The sequence below is a fragment of the Odocoileus virginianus genome, chromosome 31 (genome assembly GCF_023699985.2).
Source record: "Odocoileus virginianus isolate 20LAN1187 ecotype Illinois chromosome 31, Ovbor_1.2, whole genome shotgun sequence".
Classification (NCBI taxonomy): Eukaryota; Metazoa; Chordata; class Mammalia; order Artiodactyla; family Cervidae; genus Odocoileus; species Odocoileus virginianus.
Window position 1 is genome coordinate 37,370,674 of NC_069704.1, and position 22,540 is coordinate 37,393,213.

Sequence of the window (22,540 nt, forward strand, 5' to 3'; positions counted from 1 at the left end):
GGGCATGAGTCCTTGTTCTGCTACGTATTAGCTGGGTGATTTATAAGGAGCCTTTGGACTACTTTGAGTCTCAATTTTTTTTTGCCGTAGAATCGAAATTATTAGATCTTTTTTTTTTCATTTATTTTTATTAGTTGGAGGTTAATTACTTTACAATATTGTAGTGGTTTTTGTCATACATTGACCTGAATTAGCCATGGATTTACATGTATTCCCCATCCCGATCCCCCCTCCCACCTCCCTCTCGACCCGATCCCTTTGGCTCTTCCTAGTGCACCAATAAATGCTGGAGAGGGTGTGGAGAAAAGGGAACCCTCTTACACCGTTGGTGGGAATGCAAACTAGTACAGCCGCTATGGAAAACAGTGTGGAGATTTCTTAAAAAAACTGGAAATAGAACTGCCATATGACCCAGCAATCCCACTTCTGGGCACACACACCGAGGAAACTAGATCTATCTTATAGAAATGTATAAATATGACATTTGGATAGTATCACTGACTAAATGGACATGAGCAAACTCCAAGGAGATAGTAAAGGACAGGGAAGCCTGGCGTGCTGCGGTCCATCGGCACAAAGAGTTAGACACAATTTAGTGACTGAACAACAACAAATATAACATTAATAATATATAAATGTAATGTATGGATATATAATGATACATTTGTATACAGTGTTTTATATATATAATGACATGATATATGGTAACAAAAAATTTGGTGCATATGTCACCCTTGTAAGTTTCTGTTCCATTTAATGACTGGTTCCATATTCTGAAAACCAAAATAATTTAAACCAACATTAACTTAAAAATTTCTGTAAGAACAGAGCACTGTTTTCCTCCATAGAAGTGGAGGTGAAAGGAGAGTGGCTGGTAAAATCTGACAGCACTAGGGGGTTACCATTCTCAAGAGATTAGGGGCCACCAAGCAGCCTCTTAATGGTCTTTGAGGGCAGTGTGAACAGAGATCAGTGAGACCCACACACACTTCTCCAGCCTCCTTTTAGATGCTAGTCTCAGGCTTCTCCCCCATGGTGGTTGTTCAGTCAGTCGTGTCCGACTCTTTGTGACCCCATGGTACTGCAGCCTGCCAGGCTTCCCTGTCCTTCACTATCTCCTGGAGTTTGCTCAAACTCAAGTCCATTGAGTCGATGATGCCCTCCAACCATCTCATCCTCTGTCACTCCCTTCTCCTCATGCCCTCAATCTTTCCCAGCATCAGTCTTTTCCACTGAGTTGGCTCTTTGCATCAGGTGGCCAAATTATTGGCACTTCAGCTTCAGCATCAATCCTTCCAATGAATATTCAGGGTTGATTTCCTTTAGGATTGACTGGTTTGATCTCCTTGTAGTCCAAGGGACTCTCAAGAGTCTTCTCCAGGACCACAGTTCAAAAACATTAGTTCTTCAGTGCTCAGCCCCCTTTATGGAGTCTGGCACTAAAACCCTTCCTTAGGTACTGGTCTGAGTTTCACCTTGTACTTCTCATATCCACTTTTTTTAGAGCATTAGATGCACAGAGGGCTTCCTGGATGGTTCAGTGGATAAAGACTCTTCCTGCAATGCAGGAGACTTAGGTTTGATCTCTGGGTTGGGAAGATCTCCTGAAGGAGGAAATGGCAACCCACTCATTTTCTTGCCTGGAGAACCCATGGACAGAAAATCCATGGACAGAGGAGCCTGGCGGGCTGTAGTCCAAAGGGTTGCAAAGAATCAGACACAACTGACTAAGCACACCCAGGTGCACTGGGGAAGGGGCCAGGAGCGAGGATGAGGATAAAGATGGGGACTCACCAGCTAACTGGGTGGGGACTTTTGCTATGGAGTCCAGCTGAAGATGGCTTAGGCTCTGTGCCACGCAGCCTGTGTTCTGGGAACAGGGAGAAAGAATAGTTGTGTGTGGGTGTTCTGTGCAGTTTTCTCACCACTGACCATTTAGCAGATGTCCGCAGCACAAGCTCACGGAACTGGCTGTTGAGTTCAGAAAGCATAGAATTTGAAGAAGAGCTTTAACTCTTTTTGAAGCGTAAATGGGAACTTCAGCTCAGGTCTCTGAGAGCAGGAGCTAAAATTGCCCATCCGAATCCCAGCTCTAATTGGGTCAGCTTGATATATTAATATGAGGGGTTGGAGCTACTGAGAACACCCTCTGGGACCGATGCAGCCAAGTGCTTTTTATTTATTTAGTTTTCAAGCTGAGTTTGTGAGCTTGAGTCAAGTGTTAGACTACTTGAAAGTGTCCTGGTCCATAGAAACTTGTATTAACCAGTCGTGAGACTCCTAACTTGCGTTTAGTTGTGAGATTATCTTGAAAATCTAGTCCTTTGATTTAAGGCAGGGAGGACTGGTTACCTGTTCTGTATGTGTGCATGCACGTGTGTGTGCTCAGTCATGTCCGACTCTTTGAGACCCCTTGGGCTGTAGCGCACCAGGCTCCTCTGTCCATGGCATTTTCCAGGCAAGAATACTGAAGAGGATTGCCATTTCCTGCTTGAGGTGATCTTCCTGACCCAGGGATTGAGTCCATGTCTCTTGTGTCTCCTAAATTGGCAGACGGGGTCTCTACCAGCTGATCACTGGAGAAGCGCCCCCCACCCTGCCCCGTCCATTCCATGTATGGGTACCTATTCCATATACTGTTTGTTGAATGGATGACTGCTCACATTTTTAAACTGGGAAGATGCAGAAAGATACTCTCTGCACACTCTTGTTTATGCTTCTCCTCCAACCCCAATTTCGTTGCCCTGTACATTTCACTGTAGAACCTAGACTCTTGCTTTTGCTTTGCAGCGATTGACATGGGTGACAGGGCATCAACTGGGCATCCGTGACGGTGTGAGGTGGAGGGGTTGGGGTGGGTGGGTGGTGGCTTGGGGGCTGGGAGCTCCTGCTGGTTGGGAGGCAGAAGTAGGGAGATGATGCGCGTGCAGAGGGGCCTGTGCTGGACCATTGAGCACAGAGGCCGTGTGTGCGCCTGCACACAGGACGGTGGCAGCTGGAAGTCAGGGTCAACAGGATGGGGCGGGAAAACAAGCTCTGAGAGCATCGTAAGCAGAGGGGAGAGCTCTGCTGCGGGCAGGGCCTGGAGGTGGAATGGACGAGGAATGTTCTCGAAGTTTCAGGCAGAAGACAAGCCATTCCTGGCTCTGGGAACCCCAAGTAGTTGGGACCTAAATGAAGTTCTGCACTCCGGGACATGCTACCACTCAGCTAGATGTCTTTGTCCCAAAGACAAATCATAGCTAACAAGGGGGTCTGGGGATCACACCCTCCAATGCAATGCTGTTGTTGCAGTGTTCTTATGGCCCCCAATGCACCCCTCCCCCCACATCTTCCCTCCAAGGCATTTGCCATCTTTTTTTTCTTTATTTTTTAGTAGTGGCCTCCCAGGGTCATTAAGCAGGTCAGAGGTCACTGGTCTAGAAATTGACACACTTGACCCATTTCCTTTCTGCCCTGGACCTTGAGTCTGGACCCTGCTCCCCCAGGGAGCATGTGGAGGGCTTGAAGCCGAGTCTTCAGTCCTTTCTTCCCATGAGGTGTATAATTCGATATTTATTGCCTCTCTCCCCAACAAGGTCTATGGTGCCACTGGGATCCATTCGGTAAAGAATGCTGATCCCCTTTATGAATTTTTGATGGTGGAGGAGGAGCATTTGAGGCCACTGGGGGACCTTGTGAAATGGAAATGTTTTTTCTTTTTGATCTCTCTCTCCCTCACTCACTCTCTTTCTTTTCTTAATTTAAAGACACACATACCATGGTGGCAGGGCCTGAACTTCCCTGAATGTAGTAAGTGTGTAGGATCTTTGTAAGAAAGCAGAATCACAGCGCTTTAAAGCCACAGCCCCAGACACCCCCCTTTCTGTATCTATCTAACTCTGTTTATGAGAACCGTGGAAACTTGATTCGAGAAAAGAAAAGTGCAAGCCAAAAACACAAAAAATTAAAAATGAAACAAAGCAACAAACAAGATTCGCTCTAGAGTGGGAGAGGATAAATGATGCCCCCCAAGCCCGCCCCCAAGCCCAATTGTTCCTTTTTTGGTGGTCTGAGGGGGTAGGACTCCGGGGACAGGGAGAGTCAGGGTCTGTATTTCATTGCTGAGAATTTGACAGCTACAGTGCAAAGCGATACAGTCCTGCTTTTTATTAGCCTGTGTGAGTCCAACACAGAATGAAGTTTTTTTTTTTTTTCATTTTTTTAGAGGTAGAAGTTTTTGCCAAACTATGAGATGATTTAACCACAGTTTCCTTCCTGAATTTTTTTTTTCCAGAGGGGGAGGGAATGCTTGGGTGGGTGTTATTGTTTAATAAGATTTACACAGGGTCTCTGTTTTGTGGCCGGAACAGCCTTTCATGCCCTTTATCTGTACTGGGATTTCAGCTGGGTTTTTATTTTGGTGGCATATGGCCCATCGTATCATAAAAAGAGACGAACCATTCAGATTTAATTTAAGCGGCTAAGGACGTCAGAAGGGCTTCGAGGGGAGCCTGTACCTGAGCTTTCATTTATTTAAAAAAAAAAAAAATTTGTGCAGAGAAGTTGAGAAGGTGACTTTTGGAATGAGTTTGGTTTGGAGGCATTAAGTCCCAGATCAAGGGAGAAGGTCAATTTGAAAGTTTGGGATATATGCCAGCTTTCCTCGCTCTTTTATTGGAGCATTGCCTGTGGGGCCTTTCAAAGTATCTGCCCTTCAGGGGTTCTGCTTTCCACCTGCTTCCCCCTTGAACGGGGAAATGGGGCTTTTAGAAATATGACGCAGCATGCCACGGCCGTCTCCTGATCCAAACAGCACGTGGCAGGACAGTGTGACTCGGGGGCTAGGGGAGTGGCTGGGGTCTGCAGCTGGCACCCGGAGCCTGTCCAGCCCGCCTTTCCCTCCTAGGACATGGCCCACCTGGCCTCCAAACCCCCACCGGCAGCTTTCCCAAATCATTTACTCTCGTTTTACCCTGAATCGCTGTCATGGAGAAGATGACCTGTGTCTCTGAGGATAGAGGCAGACAGTGGCTGGTCATGGTTTTGTGGGATGTGGGTGTGAAACTGATAGGACGAACAGAGAGGTTTGTGCCACGACCCGGGGAACTCACCATCACTCTCTCGGTGGATCCTTGGTGGTGGCACGTGTGCATCCACACAGAGACGGGTTCAGAGCAGATACTCCAGGAATCATCCATGGCACAGGGTCAAAGGTGCTGCAAGGTTTGAGCAGCCCGTTTTCCAGACGAAAGATACTGCAAGTGTTAGAGTGAAATCCGCCTCCTGGCCTCAGACCTGGTATCTAACCTTCAGCGTCTAACAAGCATCCTCAGCATCATCTTCTAAAAGCTTTCATTACTACATGAATTGTGTCCACTGTGCCCTGGATCGCCCCCTTGGTGTTGCTGCTAATTAACTAGTGACAGCATTCGCTACTATACCATGTGCAGAAGGAAGGTGCCCTGGCTGTGTGTCCTTGGGCAAAGCCTTGCCATCGGAGGGGGGGGAGTTCAAGTTCATAGGTGCCCACCGGTTCTGAACTTCCAGTGTCCGTTTCTCTTTGACCCACTTGGGCCTCAGGAGGCTGCCGCCCTCTTTTCTTTAGCTACAAGATACGGCTCGGCTCCTGCCATGGCTGTGTTGCCTCTCACCTCCATCATGGAGTGACCAGGAGGATCCCGACCACTCTCGGTGACAGCTGCCAATAGCGTTCTTGATTTATTTGCAGCAACTTGAAGATCCGCTTGCTGCTAACAGCCATCTTGATGGGAAACAGCGCTGTAATTGCTTGGGGAGAAAGGCAGGCGTTTAGCAGTCATAAAAGAAAAGCTGCCTTTCACAAAGACCAAATGCCGCCGCTCGCCTTCCATGTAGCCGTCTCGTTTTCCTCGTGCGAGGCCTACCCCCCAACCACCAAGGTGGGTTGGGGGGTGTCCCCCAACTTTCTAATCCTCCCCATGCTCAACCTGGGGTTGCAGTGCTCTTCCTCCCCTCCTCTCGAGGGAGGCTGAGTGCCTGGGCTGGGGGCTGCAGCATTCAATGCCTGTTTTCTGGGGCTTCCAGTGTGATGAGAGTCCGGTGACAGGAGCTCCTGATGGGCTCGGGGGCTGCCCAGTGGCCTGTGACCACAGTTGATCAGCCGGGGGCTCCCGGTTCTCTCTCTCTACCTCTTCAATGTGACAAAACAACACAAGACAGGAAACGCCAAACCGAACCGAAAACCTAGCTGGAGGGGAAATTTTTAAAAATTATCCTTAATTTCATTCCCTCCTGTGAGCATCATAGAGGTAGCATCCTCCCCACATGGTCTCCATTATCTTCCATCTCTGTCCACCATCCCCATCTCACCTTATATTTCTGGAGCCCCGAAAAAGGTGTCTTTGACATGTGTCATGAAGGAAGCTGTCGGCCAATAGCGTTTGTACTTACGCACTTTGGGTAAAGAAGTGAAAAACGGACTCAGATCGAAGGACCCCGTCTGTGCCAGAGGTGGGGAAGGACTGTGACTCCCTTGTGCGGGAACAAAGGCAAAACCAGCTAGGTGGAGTTAGGTGATTTCTCCAAGCCCCTGACCTCCTTTCTGTTTCCTTCTTTTCCCTTTTCTGTTGTGGTCCAAACATAGCTGGTGGCCAGAGAGAGAACTGAAGGCTTGGGGACCTGGCAAATCCATCATCACTCATTCTGCATTGATTGAGTGCCCTTCTGCATGTGGGTGCTGCCCTAGACAATGTACAGGATCATACCCTGCCCTTTTATTGAGGGGAGGACGCTTGCGTTGGAGAGGGAAATTAGCCAGGCTGAGATGTCGGTGCTCCGTCCAGGATTAAATAAGATAGCCTTGTGGAAGGCCTTGGCATGGGCCATGTGTCTAAGAATGCTAGACCTGAGTGTGTACCCTCCCCCGAGCCATCACCTCGGGTGCTTTCTCCCTTGTGCAGAGGTGCCTGATGGTCAGAGATTCATGCCAGGGAGCCAGGGCAGGCTCTGGGTTTGGAAATGCCTCTTTGCTGTATTCCCTAATCAGATCTCAGTCAGATAACAGCTCAGACCTGGGAACATGAGATTTTAATGTGAAATGAATAAGTACCCTGAGACTGAAGCTTGTCACTGCGGCGCATCTGGAATCACTTACAGCTGGGTAAATTCACTGGGAGCTGCAACTCAAGTGAACATGGGGTTTAAAAGGAGGCACACAGCGCGTTCCTTTTAATGTCTAAACAATCTGATGTTGACAAGCCTTTCACATTAACCCCAAAGTGGCAAAGTTTAAACCCTTTATTATCCGATTCGGTCTGGCAAATCATTTAGAGGCTTAAGAGTCCACATTTACAGGGAAAAGGCCAATCTTCTTTTTTTTTTTTTGGTCTTTTTTTCTCTCTTTTTTTTCAAAGCAAGCACCACTAATGTATGCACAGTTATGTTTACTTGGAAGGTTTAAAAGACCTTCAGCTCGAAGTGAGACTCAGGCTAAAAATTGACTTTTTTTTTTTGTCCAGGAAGCCCCTAATCTCTTTTTAGCACACAAAAGGCATGAACATTCCAAACCCTGGAAACTGTATCAGATTAACAAATAAGTAGAGAAGAAATACAGGAAATCGTTTCCAAATATTATTAGTCTTCAGTAGAAATATATTGTATCTTGGCAGCTAACTCTAACTCTGTGTCATTTTCCTAAGGTTTTGCCCAGAACATTACAAATTATTCTAAAGATGGTGAATGGTAGTTTGCGTTCTGTAGGGGACTCACAAAATATTATGAAAGTTAGAAAGCTTAACAGTTGAGTACTGCTTAATAACCATCTATGGGACCTGGTGCCAAATTGGCAAAATTGCAGGAATCTCCATTATAACATGAAAAAGAACATGGGAAAAAAGTTGCAAGTGGTTTTTGAGAACTAGATTTAATAATAATTTAATAATTTTAACCACATCCTTTAAAAGCACTGAAGACATTTTAATTCATTTTCATAAAAATCATGATGCAGCAGGGTTGCAGTTTTAATTTTCATCTGAGGAGAGTTTTCATGTAATTGAACTTACTATTGTTTTATTTGCAAGAAGACCCAAACCTAAGAACATGGTAACTCTGACTCATTCTGTGGAAGGAATTCTCTGGATAATTTTGGCATTGGTTTCAATCCTATCGAAGGAGCTCATAAAGATTAACACTGCAGCATAATTTTGACCACAGCTGTTCATCCTTTAGATGTAATTTTTAACTTTCCTTTGGCAGCTGTGCAAATTCAGGACTGAAATCACCAGTCACCAGCTCCGCTCAAACAGAATTTTCAGATTCTGTGATGACTTTCTGCCTATTAACCCTCTTAGGTCATTGTGGATACAATGCCAGTTTTCACGAATCAAGATAAGTTTGAATTATTGTGAAAATGAAAAGAACACTTTTTTTTCTCTTTTAATGATGCTTGGAAATGTAAACGCTCTACTCATTTAACCTAATCCTACAATTTTGTCTTAGGTAAGAAAAAAATGAAGGCATCTTAGAATCTTGCTGATATAAAAAATATATATATTTATATATAAAACACATACAAAATATATGTCTTGTTTACATAAAACTATAGAGCACAATTTTAAAAAATGAAATAAAAACCAGACTATGTATTTCAAATATTTCATTTAATAAAGCCAGTGTGTATGATTGGCTATTAATACTCTGTAGAGCATATTACTTAACTTATGAATGCTTGGGTGTCTATTATAACCCTGTCACATTATTGAACCAGTAAAATGTTTGCATCTGAATTTTACCATAAAGAAGCAGTGGGAAAGCTATCTGACATTGCTTCCATGTTTGCCTACATAACCTTATATGCCCGTGGCGTGTTTTCTGGGACCTGACTGAGTCTGTACCAACTCTACTTCAGTGAGAAGGAAACCTCTAAGGCCCTTTCAGTTTTGCATGATGTAAACTGCTGTAAAATTTGAAACATGTATCGTTTCTTTCATTTTCCCCTGTAGTCCCTGCTTGCACAGTTGAGCATGAGATGTGAAATTCAGCTCAGCCCAGTAGTTCCTGTGTGAACAGAAGCTTCCGAGACCATGATGTAAAGTTTCATTTCTATGTTTCTAACCTGGGCACGTGGTGTTTAAGGCAGAGGACTTAGAGCCGAGTTAGGACTGTCGCCCGGTCGTGTCTCTGATTATCAGGCTTTCCGTGTCTGATAGAAAACAACAACAGAAAGGTATCGCTGCCTTGAGAAATGGATGTCGGCGAGTAACGAGCGGGGCAGAGCGCCCGGTAGCGTGATTGCTCAGGGATCTTTGGAGAATACTGGTGCCGTGACCCTGCTGGCCCTCAAAGTGCTGAGTGTGGAAAATGGGAAGTCTCCCTGGACCTCAAAATGCACAAGATGTCAGAAAAATGTAGCTCTTGGAAAACTGTAGTTTTTGGCTGGGGTGGGAGCGGAGAGTGGAGGGGCGGAGAGAGAGAAGCAGGGGCTTATAATATTGTGCAGCGCAGGTCCTGCTTACTTTACTGTTCAGATACGTGTGTGTTGTTAGATACGTATTTCTAAAATATTAATTTAAATGCATGTGTAAAGGTGTTCCGTTGAATAGCAGATTTCTAAGCCAGCTGTTTGTTTAGTTCACACAACCTTCAGAGGTCAAACTACGATCCCACTCAGCTTTTGGTTCTAGCCACTAGCTGTTCTCCAAATCAGAGATCTTCCCAAACAGGGATAAGGGTGGAGGTGTTCACTTTGATAACTAGGGTATTTCTCCTGGTTATCTCAGCTTGAAGGAAGTACAAGGGGATGCACCGGACTTTGATCACATTTCTTATGAACTCTTGTTTTCTGGTGATGGTCAGGCCTGCAAAATGAAGTCTATGGTTGCTTAAACCACAAGTGGGGTGATGGACAATCAGTGGGAGGTGCTGGCAAGAGCTCTCGGGGAGGAATTCAGGTAATGGGTCTTGCCCACTCCACCTGGGGCCTGTGCCAGTTTACCTGGGCATTCAGTGAGCTTATCTGCAAAATCAGAGCTGAACAAAATGATCTCACCTGCCTTTTCCTTCTCTGAAGTTCTCATCTCTAGCAAGAATTTAGAATCTCTCAAATACTTTTCTCTTTGGAACTCTAATAAAGAGACAGAGATAAGGTACCCAGACCTTACCTTCCTGGGAAAGGAACAGAGCTCTGTCCATCTCCTAATGCAAGTGAGAAACTTCTATGAGCTTCTAGGAGGTAAAATGATCTAACCACACAGACAGATATGAGGATGGAAATCGAGAGATTTGAGAGTATTTATTTTTTTTAAATCTGCTTGAATGGGAATGGAGCTCCCACTTTTTTTTTTTTTTTAAGTTAAACTTGTTTCCTCAATGATTTTACATACCGTTGGAAATACCACCTTCTCCTAAGTAAACTTTCAAAGGGAAGTCAAAACACTGCATAACAGGAACAGGGTCTGCTCTGCAGTCAAGCCCATCGAATGAGGTAGGAAACAAGATTCAGCCGGTAAATATGGTCTAAATTAGAACACCGTCAAAAAGCACTGAAATGGCATAAATAATATTCTGTTTGGAGGACCAGAGTGGGGCAGGGGAAACGAAAAGTACTTAACCAAAAAGAATGGAATCAGCATTTAAAACTCCTTAAATACCTATTTTAGTGTTTACTTTTTTTTCTTTTTCCTTTTAAAGTCTGCCCAGGTCCATATTTACCTGAGAGACCAATTGGCACCAAAGCATGGCCTCAGTCTCCCAGGTAAATAACAAACAGTCTGCAGATTGCCCACCTGATCGTGTTCCATATTCTGGAAACTGCAGGCCTCTGGGTAAATGGTGTGCTTTAGAAGCTCCCAGAAGAAGGGAGCATGAAGACGTGGCTCCAAGTGAGAGTGCAGGGTGGAGCCTGCAGGGGAGAGGGAACCAGAAACCCCCACTCTTGGAGCTGTGGGCACAGGGGGCAGATTTTGAAGTGTAAGGCAAGCTCAGACATGATTTATGAAAATGGTGATGTGAAAAACAAGACTCAAACTGCATTCTATTACATAGTGTATATGTTTATTTTTTATAAGACTGTGTGTGTGTGTGCTCAGTCATATTGGACTCTTTGTAACTCCATGGACTGTAGCCCACCAGGCTCCTCTGTCCGTGGGATTTTCCAGGCAAGACTATTAGAGTGGGTTGCCATTTCCTTCTCCAGGGGATCTTCTGGACCCAGGGATTGAACCTATGTCTCCTGCATTGGCAGGCAGATTCTTTACCTCTGAGTCAGCCGGGAATAGCCTCTCCCAATCATTGTTTAAAACTCACATACCTTGTGGATTCTGTGATTTTGCACATACCTGGCACCCTTGGCCCCCTCCCTCGCCACATATCCTGTTGGTGGTAGCCCAAGGGGCGCCAAAGAAGGCTGGACCCTGGTGTCGGATCCACCTCCTCCCTTGTGTGACCTTGAGCCTTAAGGGCATCACTTTTCCTCTCTGGCCATTTTTTTGTCCATATGTAAAGTGAGAGGTGAGTTGTGTGGAGGAAGTTTCCATAGTTTCTTAAATCTTTTCTAGCTCTGACATCCTGTGAAGTAATCCATGAATTCTGTGTCCAGGTTGAAAATCTTATGCACCAGGCTGCTCGCCTGGATTCCAAAGTTTTATTTCCCTCATGACAGACGTGGGCATCTGACCCTCCCAGACTGTGCTCCCCCAACTCCACAGATACCACCCCATCACTTCACAAAGGAATGCACGGCTTATTGGGGAAAGTCAAGTTGGAGTGGGATGTCGGGGGAGCTCTTTTGGCCTCAGACTGACGGAGAGCGATTGCCCCTCCCTCCAACCCTGGTTGTGCGTGGATCAAGTTTGTATTTTTCAGCTCATCCTCAGGCCCCAAGAAAGAAGGGACTCAGGACCCATGACTCTCCCCTCTTTACTGTGCAGCCAGATTTTTCCCTTTGCATTCCCTTTCGAGGGAACAACCTCTGCCTCCTCACTACTCAGCATCCTTGGCCCTTGTCAGCTGCAGCCAGCTCGGCCACTCTCTTGCAGAGCACTAACCTTTTGATTTAACTTTATTTGCCACAGCAGGACTATCACCAAAAAGGGAACAATACGCACTCGCCATCTGGCCCGGCCGCCCGAGGCGCCCAGAACAGCCGAGGGTCCTCTGAGGGGCCGCTGCAAGCGGCGACTGCCTTCCCACCAGCCTTGCTAGACGGGTGCCCTGTTTTTGTCTTTTTGCAAATCAACCTTTTAAAATCCAGATACAGGCTACAGTCAGTGACTCAGAAAACCATAAATAATACAGCAGGCTTTGCTCAAGAGAAAAAAAACAAACAAACCGCAAAACCAGAAAAAGGTGTATCTACATTATACTTAGCCGGTAACAAGTCGAAGATAAGTTTTTTTTTTTTCTTTTTTTCTGGTGACCCTTAAGCAAGTGTGACAGGCATTAACCTATCAATATTAGTGAGTGATTTAAAATACCAACCAACATTTGCCTGCAATAATTTCTGTTGTAAACGACTCCTTCTGGGCCCTCCTACCAATAATTCAGTGCTCATAAATCAGGGCCCAGAGCGCGTTGCTTCTCTCTCTCTTGCCCTGGGCGATTCTTGACGTCTTTTTTTCTAGGGGGGAATCTGGAATCCATTCACATTGCATTTCCCTCCTTCTCTGCGGCCGTCTTCGTATGGGGCATTAAGAGGGAGCTCACGTCTGCAAAATGAGACAGAACCCCGTGCCCCACGCTGCCTTGTTCTGGTGACAGGAGGCTCCGGCTTCCTTTTTCATCGCTCTTTCTGGACTCATGATCCAGGAGTCAAGACTGGCTCCTAGTGGAGAGGATTCTTTCCAGATCCTTCCACATTAGACGGCAGCATGGAAGGTGCACACCAAGATAGAGATTTTACTTATGTTGAGGACAGTGGAAGGTAAAGGTTTTTAATTTTAGGAGAGGTGTGAGGTGGGGGCACCCACGATGGTGGTCAGGAAACACAAGGAAGTGAGCAGTAATAGAAAGTTCTGGATGAGAATACCAACCCAAGTACCAACCTGGCCTGAACCCCCAGGCTTCAGTTTTGCAGCCTGCGTGGGTAACTCCTGACCCATATTTCGGCCCACAGAGGCAGCTTTGGTCCACATAGGCAACCAAATAAAATACCCGCTTCCAGCAAGGTAATTTCTTCAGAGTTAAAAGATTTATTAGGGGAGCCTGAAGAGTGGGGAGGGGGCTGTTGGGGAGGGACCAAGACCCATCTGGTTTGTTGTGGGTCTTTTTTTATTAGAAGGGAGGAAAAAAAACCTGCTCTGTGGGTTCATATGTCTAAGGAGAGCTCAATTAAAGTTATTTGCTGGAGCTTAAAATATGCCCGCACCTGCTTCAGCGCCAGGCTGGGAGAGCCACACTCGCTCCCAGAGGCGGAGCAGATGAAGGCTCCTGTGTTGGGTGGGGGAGGATGGAAGAGCCAGGCACTTCGTTTCACTTACGAGTTGGCTCCAGTTCAGGATGGGAGAGTCAGAGACCAACCCGAAGGCAGCTTCCTGCTTTACCTGGAAACCTGGGCCTCTGGCCTGGCCTGACCAGGGACCCAAAGGGATCTTCTCTTTAGAAAGCCGGCCAGAAAGGATGGAACCAGAAGAGAGAGTGATCTGGAAGGGATGTCTTATCCATGTCACTTGCCTCTGTGTGGCCACTTCCTTCTTGATAATGGGAAGAGAATAAAATCTGTTTCAAAGGCTTGTTGTGAGGATAATAAATAATAATGGCTCACATTCATTGAGCATTTGCTACATATTAGGCACCAGACTAAACCTGTTTTACACATCACCCTGTTGGATTTTTACCGCAACCCTAAGTAAGAGGTAATGCCGTCATGCACATTTTATAGATGAGTGAAGTGGTGCCAGGAGAGATGAAATTCCTTGCCCGTGGTTACTCAGCAACCCAGATTTGTCTGAGTCTGAAGCCTGAGCTTTTAAGCGTGTGCTGTGCTCAGTCATGTCCAACTCTTTACGACCATGCCGACTGTAGCTCTCCAGGCTCCCCTGTCCGTGGGATTTCTCAGGCAAGAACACTGGAATGGGTTGCCATGCCCTCCTCCAGAATATTTTCCCCACCCAGGGATCGAACCTACGTCTCTTGCATCTCCTGCATTGGCAGGCGGGTTCTTTACAACTAGCGCCATCTGGGAAGTCCCCATACTACACTTGATCTTAGCCAAAAGGCCAAGGAGTGATGAGATTCATGGGTAAAAAAGATCTTCCAAATAACACAGCAGTGAGACACATTTGCTGTGTCCTGAGACGTTCTCTGGTTCTCATTTAAGATGTCCTTTCCTCCTGACAGTCTCTGTTTAGAAACCATCTTCCCAGAATGGGGCCCCACACAATTGATACCGTATTTCCTACCAGTCATAAATGAGCTCCAGGCCTGGTGGGATTGAGAGGGGTCCATAGGCCCCTCACCTGCCTTCAGAAGCACAGGTGATTGGTTTCAGAGTCTCCTTCCTAGCTCACATGGTTGATGTTTTCTGTTTTTTTTTTTTTTAAATCATTTCTGATTCCTAGGATGCCCAGCAGATACAGAGCTACTTTTAGATGCCAGGGAAGCCATTCACATATGGGACAGAGAAGAATTTGTCAACTTTCAGTGACAGATTTTGTTGTTAATCAGACTTGAACCTACATCTTTTTAGACAATTCTTTATTCTCGAAGGTTTGATTTTGGGATATCCTCAGGGAGAATCCAGGGGCCAGTGACCATAATCTCTATTGAAAGGGGACATTTGGGATCATGTGACTTATTGAGATTCATAAATAGCTCTCAGGCACCCTGTCTTTCACTAAATAGCCCACCAGCGTCCAGAAGAATTACCACCTGCAGCCTACATATTGGGTTGGCCAAAAAATTCATTTGGGTTTTTCCTCTAAGGGTGGTACAGGAAAACCTGAATTAACTTTTTGTTATCCATATATATATTTATCCCAGGTGATGCTAGTGGTAAAGAACCCACCTGCCAATGCTGGTAGATGTGAGGCTGGAGTTCGAGTCCTGAGTTGGGAAGGTCCCCTGGAGGAGGGCATGGCAACCGACCAGTATTCTTGTCTGGAGAATCTGCATGCAGTCCATAGGGTCACACAGAGTCTGACATAACTGAGTGACTAAGCACGCACTGTCTATGTAGCTGTCCACTGCAGCTTGTCCACGATCACTTAAGAAACTGTATGTATGCAGGGGTGGTGTCTGGGAAGCTTGTCTACTGACAGACCACAGGAAAACATCTCTGGCCAACCGTGTGCCAGGAATGGCCCCAGGCTTCTGGTAGCTTCACTGTCTTCTGGAAGACTCCTCTTTGTCTTCTGTGCACTGCAGCGTGTTGACTGCCTGGGTTGGCCTTGCTTTATCAACTTTCTCATCATGCAGGAGTCGAGAAGGGTGAAGCCACAGGAAGGAGAGTAATAGGATAGGTCTTTTCTCGTGCACAGAGGGAGGAGATGGGCCAAGGCAATTTCTCACCAAGATGTGGAGAAAGGGGACTTCCCTGGTGGTTCAGTGGTTAAGAATCTGCCTTCCAGTGCAGGGGACACAAGTTTGATCTTTGGTCAGGAAAGTAAATCCCACATGCCTTGGGCAACGAAGCCCACATATTGCAACTAGAGTAAGCCTGAATGCTGCAATGAAGACCCAGCTTTGCCTAAAAAAAAAAAAAAAAAAAGATGATGAGAAAGAATTCTGTTTGTTCACAAGGACAGCTCAGAAATCTCCACCTCATAGTTTACATACTGGAATGTAGCCCTCTTGTAGTTTGCAGCTAAACTCTCAGACTGCAGTTACCCTCTTTCAGTTCCTGTTCTCTTTCTTTTTTGCCCAGATTGATGTTTTGCTGTTTGGTAAATGGGCGGGTGGGGACAAAGTCCAGGAAGTGCTTCCCTCAGGGTCCCGGGGTCTCCTGGAAGCAGGCTTGGGCTGGGAAGAGGGTGGAGGGAAAACAGTGCCTACTCCACAGTGCTACACTCGGCTTTCTCCGTTTGTTTTCAATTTACTTGAATGGCAGAAAAATGGCAGTTTTCAGTCCCTTATGTCAGATATGCCAGTTCTCATCTTGCCAGGCTCTGCATAAAACCCTCCAGAATCCTCATTGCAAAGGTGTTGCTGCCCTCAGGCCTCAGTCTTTGAGCAAAAGCCCTCTTTCCCTTTGAGAAGGAGCCAACCCAACTTGGAGTGGGGTAGAATGGGTACCCATGCCTGGGTTGTAGGAGTTCCCCACCCTTGTTTCCCTTTGGCTTCTTTCGCCTTGCGTTGTTTCAACCTCCTCCCCAAATGATCAGTTAGGGAGGTGGCAGGGCTCCTCCACAATTAGTCATTCATTTCTTTGGCCACTCCTCGTGGCATGTGGGATCTTAGTTCCCTGACCAGAGATCAAACCGAGTCCCCTGTGTTGGAAGCTCAGAGTCTTTTTTTTTTTTGAGTTTTGTTTGTCCTGGGTCTTAGTTGCTGCATGGGCTTTTCTCTAGCTGTGGCGAGCAGGGGCTACGCTAGTTGTGGTGTGCGGGCTTCTCATTGCCGTGGTTTCTCTTGTTGCAGAGCCTGGGTTCTAGAGCTTGGGCTTAATAGCTGCGGCTCCCGGGCTTAGCTGCTCTGCGGCAAGTGGGATCTTCCTGGACCAGGGCTCACACCCGAGTCTCCTGCATTGGCAGGTGGATTCTTCACCAGTGAGCTACCAGGGAAGTCCCTGGGAAGCTCAGAGTCTTAACCACTGGACCGCCAGGGAAGCCCCCACAATTAGTTTCGAACGAGTCCCGCTGTCAGTTGCAGCCCGTGTAGCCGAGGACAGGAAACACCTCACTAAAGCCTGTCTGAGGGCCCCACAGCCATGCCACTCTCCGTCCGGGATAGACTCTGGGGTTCCCTCTGCTTCGTCTGATCTGATTCTTCTGTTTGCCATTCAAATAAATTTTAAGTAAATGCCCTCCCATCCCCACCTGCTGAGGTAGGATGGTGGACAGAAGAAGTGACTTTTAGGTCCTACAGTGAGTTAATGGATGGGGTGGGGAAGGAAGTGGATTCCCCTTCAGCAGAGGACTCTAATATCCTCTCGTGGCCTTAATAGCAGTCCTCTGTCCTGTGTTTTTAGTTAGAATGGTAAGAATCAAACTACCGACACTTTGAGTCAGTACCCTCGCTGATGTCTGTCATCTCCTGACAAATAGGATTTCTCCCCCAGTGCAGGCTCAGCTTTGAGGCATTCCCTTTTCACTCCATGTATTACTTTTGGCAACTGAGGAAAATAAATAGAACTCTCAGTCTCTAAAGACATACGCCTTTCCACACACCCTGGAGCTGTTCTCAGCGTTGTCCTTGCTGGGTGGGGAGGGGGGCAAGATGAGATGGAAACCAGGCAGAATCTTCATCGACACAAAGCCATTGAAGATGGGGTCTATCAGTGCGTGCTTTTAATGTTGCTGAACCAAATATGTTACACTGGATCTTTATAGACTAAGTACTCTGAGTTCCAACAAAGTAAACCAAAGTAAACATCGCTCTTATGGGAAATAAAATTCCATGTGGTTAGGGGCAGGGCTGTGATTAATTCAGTGGCAATGAAAAGACCATGGAAATAGAGTAAGGTTTTTGACTCTGTCTGCAAAACAATGTGATATCTGCCATACATACACACATGTATATAATGTGTGTGTGCATAGATTTATATATAGTGAAAGTGAAAGCGTTAGTCATTCGGTCGTGTCCAACCCTTTGCAACCCCATGGACTGTAGCCCGCCAGGCTCCTCTGTCCTTGAGATTTCCCAGGCAACAATACTAGAATGGTTGCCATTTCCTCTTCCAGGGGATCTTTCCAACCCAGGAATCAAATGCAGGCCTTCTGCAATGCAGGAGGATTCTTTACCATCTGAGCTACCAGGGAAGCCCATATAATTTAATTCCAAATGATGGGTGGTGGGGAAGGAATTAGTACTTCTCATATTTAATTATGAATTAATGTACTGATGCTCTAGGTATCATTTCTCCATCAATTATTAATACTGACCTCACTACAGAAATCAGTAAGGAAAAGAGAGTGAGAAAAATCAGCATTGCAGAGCTAAGGACCGAGTTTCTCTGTGTGTGTGTGTACAACTCAGTTTACCTTTACAACCATTATCTACTGAACTGGAGATTTCTCAGAGCTCTCTTGGACTGCAGCCTTGCCCAGAGTGCATGCTTTCCTAATGTGCATTTTAACGTTAAATGATTTTTAATATTCTACATATGGTTTCATGGTTTCCAGTCTCTTCTCTGGGAATGAACAGGGCTGTGGTATTATGATGAATAGTGGACTGTGTCCAGGACACCCACTTACTTCCCTGCATATCAAACATGTGCTGCTCCCATTAAACACGGGGCTGTCTCTTGAGATTACAGTTGTCCTATCTAATCCAGTCCTGTTTTGTTCCCTCGACCCGATTGAGAAGGATACATTGTTCTCATACATTCTCCTTTTAATTAAATGCAGTAGATATGTCACGTCTATGAAATAATCCAGGTCTGTTTTCACATCTGCGGACATTTTCTCCTCCTCTCCTTCCATTTGGCTTCTTGGAAAGAAAACCAAATTTAAATGTATACTTGGATTAATTGATGGGTGCTATGCAATTTTCCAGGACAGTTTAGATAGGATCTTAATTTTTTTTTTTTTTGGTTCCTAATTGCAACAGAACGTTCTCTGTCACTGCTCTTTGCAGACACTCACCAAAGCCTTCATCATCCATGTCCAGTGATTGGTTTGAACACAGCAATATTCTCATTCAGGTTGGTTCATCCAAGTTCACTTCTACCGCCATGGGCGCTGGGGTTTACAAGAGAACTTTTTGAGTGTGGAGGTCTGCTGGTGTGTGCTTTAAGTTTTAATTGCTGGGGGATTGATTTGTTAATTGATCCTCTTGATATAAAGTACTGGCAGGACTTTTCTAGGTATGTAGTACTTGCTTTCTTCATCATCGGCGAGGAAACCTGATATCTTGGAAAATTCTCCATTCAATTATAATTTTAAAATACTGGAGTAAACTCCTAGCAATTCACAAGAGGCTAAACTGGAGCCCCATTAGAAGGGTACTACAAGTAAACATTATTAATTATAAAAAATTGCCTAAATTAGATTTTTTTCACACCTGCTTCTTGCTTAATTAGCTAGCAATCCACATATTCCATTCAGTTGAACTCTTACTATTTATTCAAGCATACTTGACATTAACATACTGTTTGATGTTTGATATACTCAGTTTTAATTTAACCACATGACAACAAATGGTGTTTATGAAACACCAGTGAGCTGGAAAAATACCCTGTATTGGAGATGCACATGGGACTGAATAGAGGATTTTTCTCTAGGAAGATCTGGAAGGCAGTAAAAAAAAATAAGAGTCTCATTTTAAAATTTTTTCCTTTTTTCGTTCCTATTTTCTATCATACCCCTCAATAGAGCTTTGGAAGAACCTAAAAGACACTACCAGGCTGTGTATGATGCAAGATATCCTTGATAACATAGATGATAGAAGAAGTATTGTCCACCTATTGGTACTTGGGGATGATCTTACAGACCTGCAGTCATATTAAATGGCCACACCCTGGCTATTCTTTAGGGATTTAGGAAGACAGCAGGGGCATGGCAATCTTACAGGTAAATGGGGCTATCTAGTGTCAAGGAGGAGAAAGTCTTGACCTTCAGTAGTGAGTCATTTCCCTAGGTCTTGGTTAAGCCAAGGTGACCAGGTGATTTCTGCCAGGGGGACCTGTAACTAAGCATCTCCCCCGATGCTGATCTTACACTTGACAGTCCAAAGTCATGCCCTTTAAAGTTGTATAAACAACAGGAATGGGTTGGACAAGTTCAACATCAACCTGCCAGCAAAGACCTTGGATTAGTCTCAGTTTCCCACGTGTAATTGGGTTTAATCCTTCAACTTTCCCCCTGCTCCTCCCACAAGCCGCATGACGGAGTCCTGGTTGTGATTCCTATCAGCCACTTTGTAACACGAGTGCCTTGCAATCTAGTGATGAAATGCAACTCAGAAAACCCCTGGGGGCCGAAAGACAAAAGAGAAAATCGTCTCCATAATGTATCGATTCTGACTAATGACATCACTTGTTGTAGGGGATTCAGATTGATAGCCCCTGGCCTGTCTCCAGTGAGACACCATTTTACATCTGACTCTGATCAAACCGTCTGTAAATCATTTTGAACTTGGGTTCTGTAGATTTTGTGTTCACACCACAGAACGAGGGCTTGGGTTTGACATCATTATTCTTCGTGGGGCTGTCTTTGTTTAAGAGTCACTTAAAGTTTTTGGCTCCTGGAGAATAGAGAAGCTTGTTAGCTGAGGAAAACATGTTGATGTCACACACTTGCAGATGTTTCTTTTTTTTTGGTCAGGCTGTGTGGATCCAGGAAAGTGCATGGCGTTCCCTGTGATAGATGGATGGCTTTGGGTTCAGGGGCCAGCTTCAGATATTTCAGGAGAATGGAAACGGTCCAAAGGGGTTGCCATCTCTTGGGACTTGGCATATTTACATGGGGGTCAGTGCTTCTTGCTTCTGAAGGGGCCTGTTATCTTGAGACTAACTTGGTATCTGAGGCAACTGGGTACCTGGAAACTGGGTGCATTAGAGGCTACCACTCCCAGCACCCTGTCCTCATATTGCTCCTAACCATCTAGAGAGTGGATCTTGGGTAGGATTTGGAATCAAAAATCACCCCCCCCCTCATTTTTCTGTTTTACCTTCATGTGTGGGGATACACTGACTCACAATATGGTTTGAATGGAGCAAGAAACAAATAGGATTTGTATTTGGCATTCAAAATGTACATCCTTTCCCACCTTTGTTAATTATTTATGTTTAAATGTTGACTATTCCTTATGTCCAAACCAATTAGGCAGTGGGTGGAAGGACTTTTCTTATGTGGGGGAGGGGGCAGCACAGCTTGCGAGTTCTTAGTTCCCTGACCAGGAATCGAACTTGCGCCTGCTGCAGTGTAAGCGCAGAGTCTTAACCACTGGACCACCAGGGAGGTCCCTGGAAGGACATTTTAGAAATACACAAAACATGGTTGGCTTATACATTTTCTAAAGACAGTTTGGATAGATTGTAATCTATAGTGAGTTTACAAAATGTGAGCTTTCAACTCGATAGGGGTAATGGTGAGTGTGTTATCCATCTCAGGGAGCACATACACTACCATTAGGTTTACCTTCAACCCATTCTCAACTGTGGGCTCCCCTGGTGCATGGAGCCCTTCTGAAAGGACTCATTATTCTTTTCTGTTCAGAGTTTAGAGCAATTTAGGAAAGCCAGCGAAATGAGAAAGAGTGTCCATGTTGTTGATGACTCAAAATGTCTGATAAATAACAAATTATAAAATTCATTTAAATTGCTGCAGGGAAGTTGAATTTCTAACTTTCAATAACTTTGCATTGTAAACTTTCTCTTTTAGAAAATTTCAAACACACATAAAAGTGGGGAGAATAATATAATGAATCTTCATATATCCTATCACCCAAACTTGTTTCATATATATTCTAATGTTCTTTTTGAATTTTAGTTGTAACTTTCTTCTATTTCTCTTGTTTCATCTGTACAACATAACACAGTATACATCTTTTGCCTCTTTTCCCACCACATGCCATGCATATAATGAAATGAGACTTTGGGTTGAGTGTTTATACTGATTGATATAGGTATTTATGAATACACATTTAACATTTAAAGAACATATGTGTATATACTTATATTCCAATAACGTTATTCTCATTCATAGTTTTCAGAGTCTAACATTGAGAAATTGAGAGAGGTAGTGAAAGATACCTTTTTGTTGTTTAGTGGCTAAGTTGTGTCCCACTCTTTGTGACCCCATGAACTGTAGCCTGCAGGCTCCTCTGTCCATGGGGTTTCCCAGGCAACAATACTGGTGTGAGTTGCCATTTCCTTCTCCAGGGGATCTTCCTGACCCAGGGGTCGAACCCACATCCTCTGCTGGGCAGGTGGATTCTTTACCACTGAGCTACCTGAGAAGCCAAAGATATCTTTAAGTGGATTTAATTAATTGCATGTTATATTCTGGCCTTCTGAAGAGTCTACCAGTGATTCTTTACTGGTATAAAGAATCCTGACCAACCCAACAACACTGGCTCTCAGGAGATCTTTAAATGATGCTTTAGAGAGTGAACAATGTCAAAAAGCAAAGGCTCTTGACTGTGTAGAATATTTTCAGAGGACCATTTCTTCTTTTGTGGAGTCATCTCATGTGAGTAAGATCTACAGCTATCCCTAACAAGGCAGAAAGTTGGAAATAAATTGAACCTTTCTAGTGGGGTTCATCCTGACTGTTGATAACCCCATAATTTTAACCCCTCATTCATTGATGACACTGGTGAGATCTGACGACTGTTTATTCTGACCATCAGTTTGTATATTTGTTTGTGAGGTTAGTTTTCAGAGGCAGTGGTCTTGCTCTGTCTTTCATTGTTAGAACAATTGGCGTTACTGCCTATTGTACAAGGTGGTTTTAGGGACCCTCTGCCAAGCTGTGTGCAGAGAGCC

The 22,540-nt window shown here is 45.1% G+C and overlaps 1 protein-coding gene across 2 annotated transcripts in view; it reads left to right on the forward strand.

The window, feature by feature from the left end:
• Window positions 1-22,540, forward strand: part of EBF2 (EBF transcription factor 2) — a 218,056-nt gene that overhangs the window by 69,964 nt on the left and 125,552 nt on the right. The gene's annotated exons all lie outside the window — the stretch shown is intronic.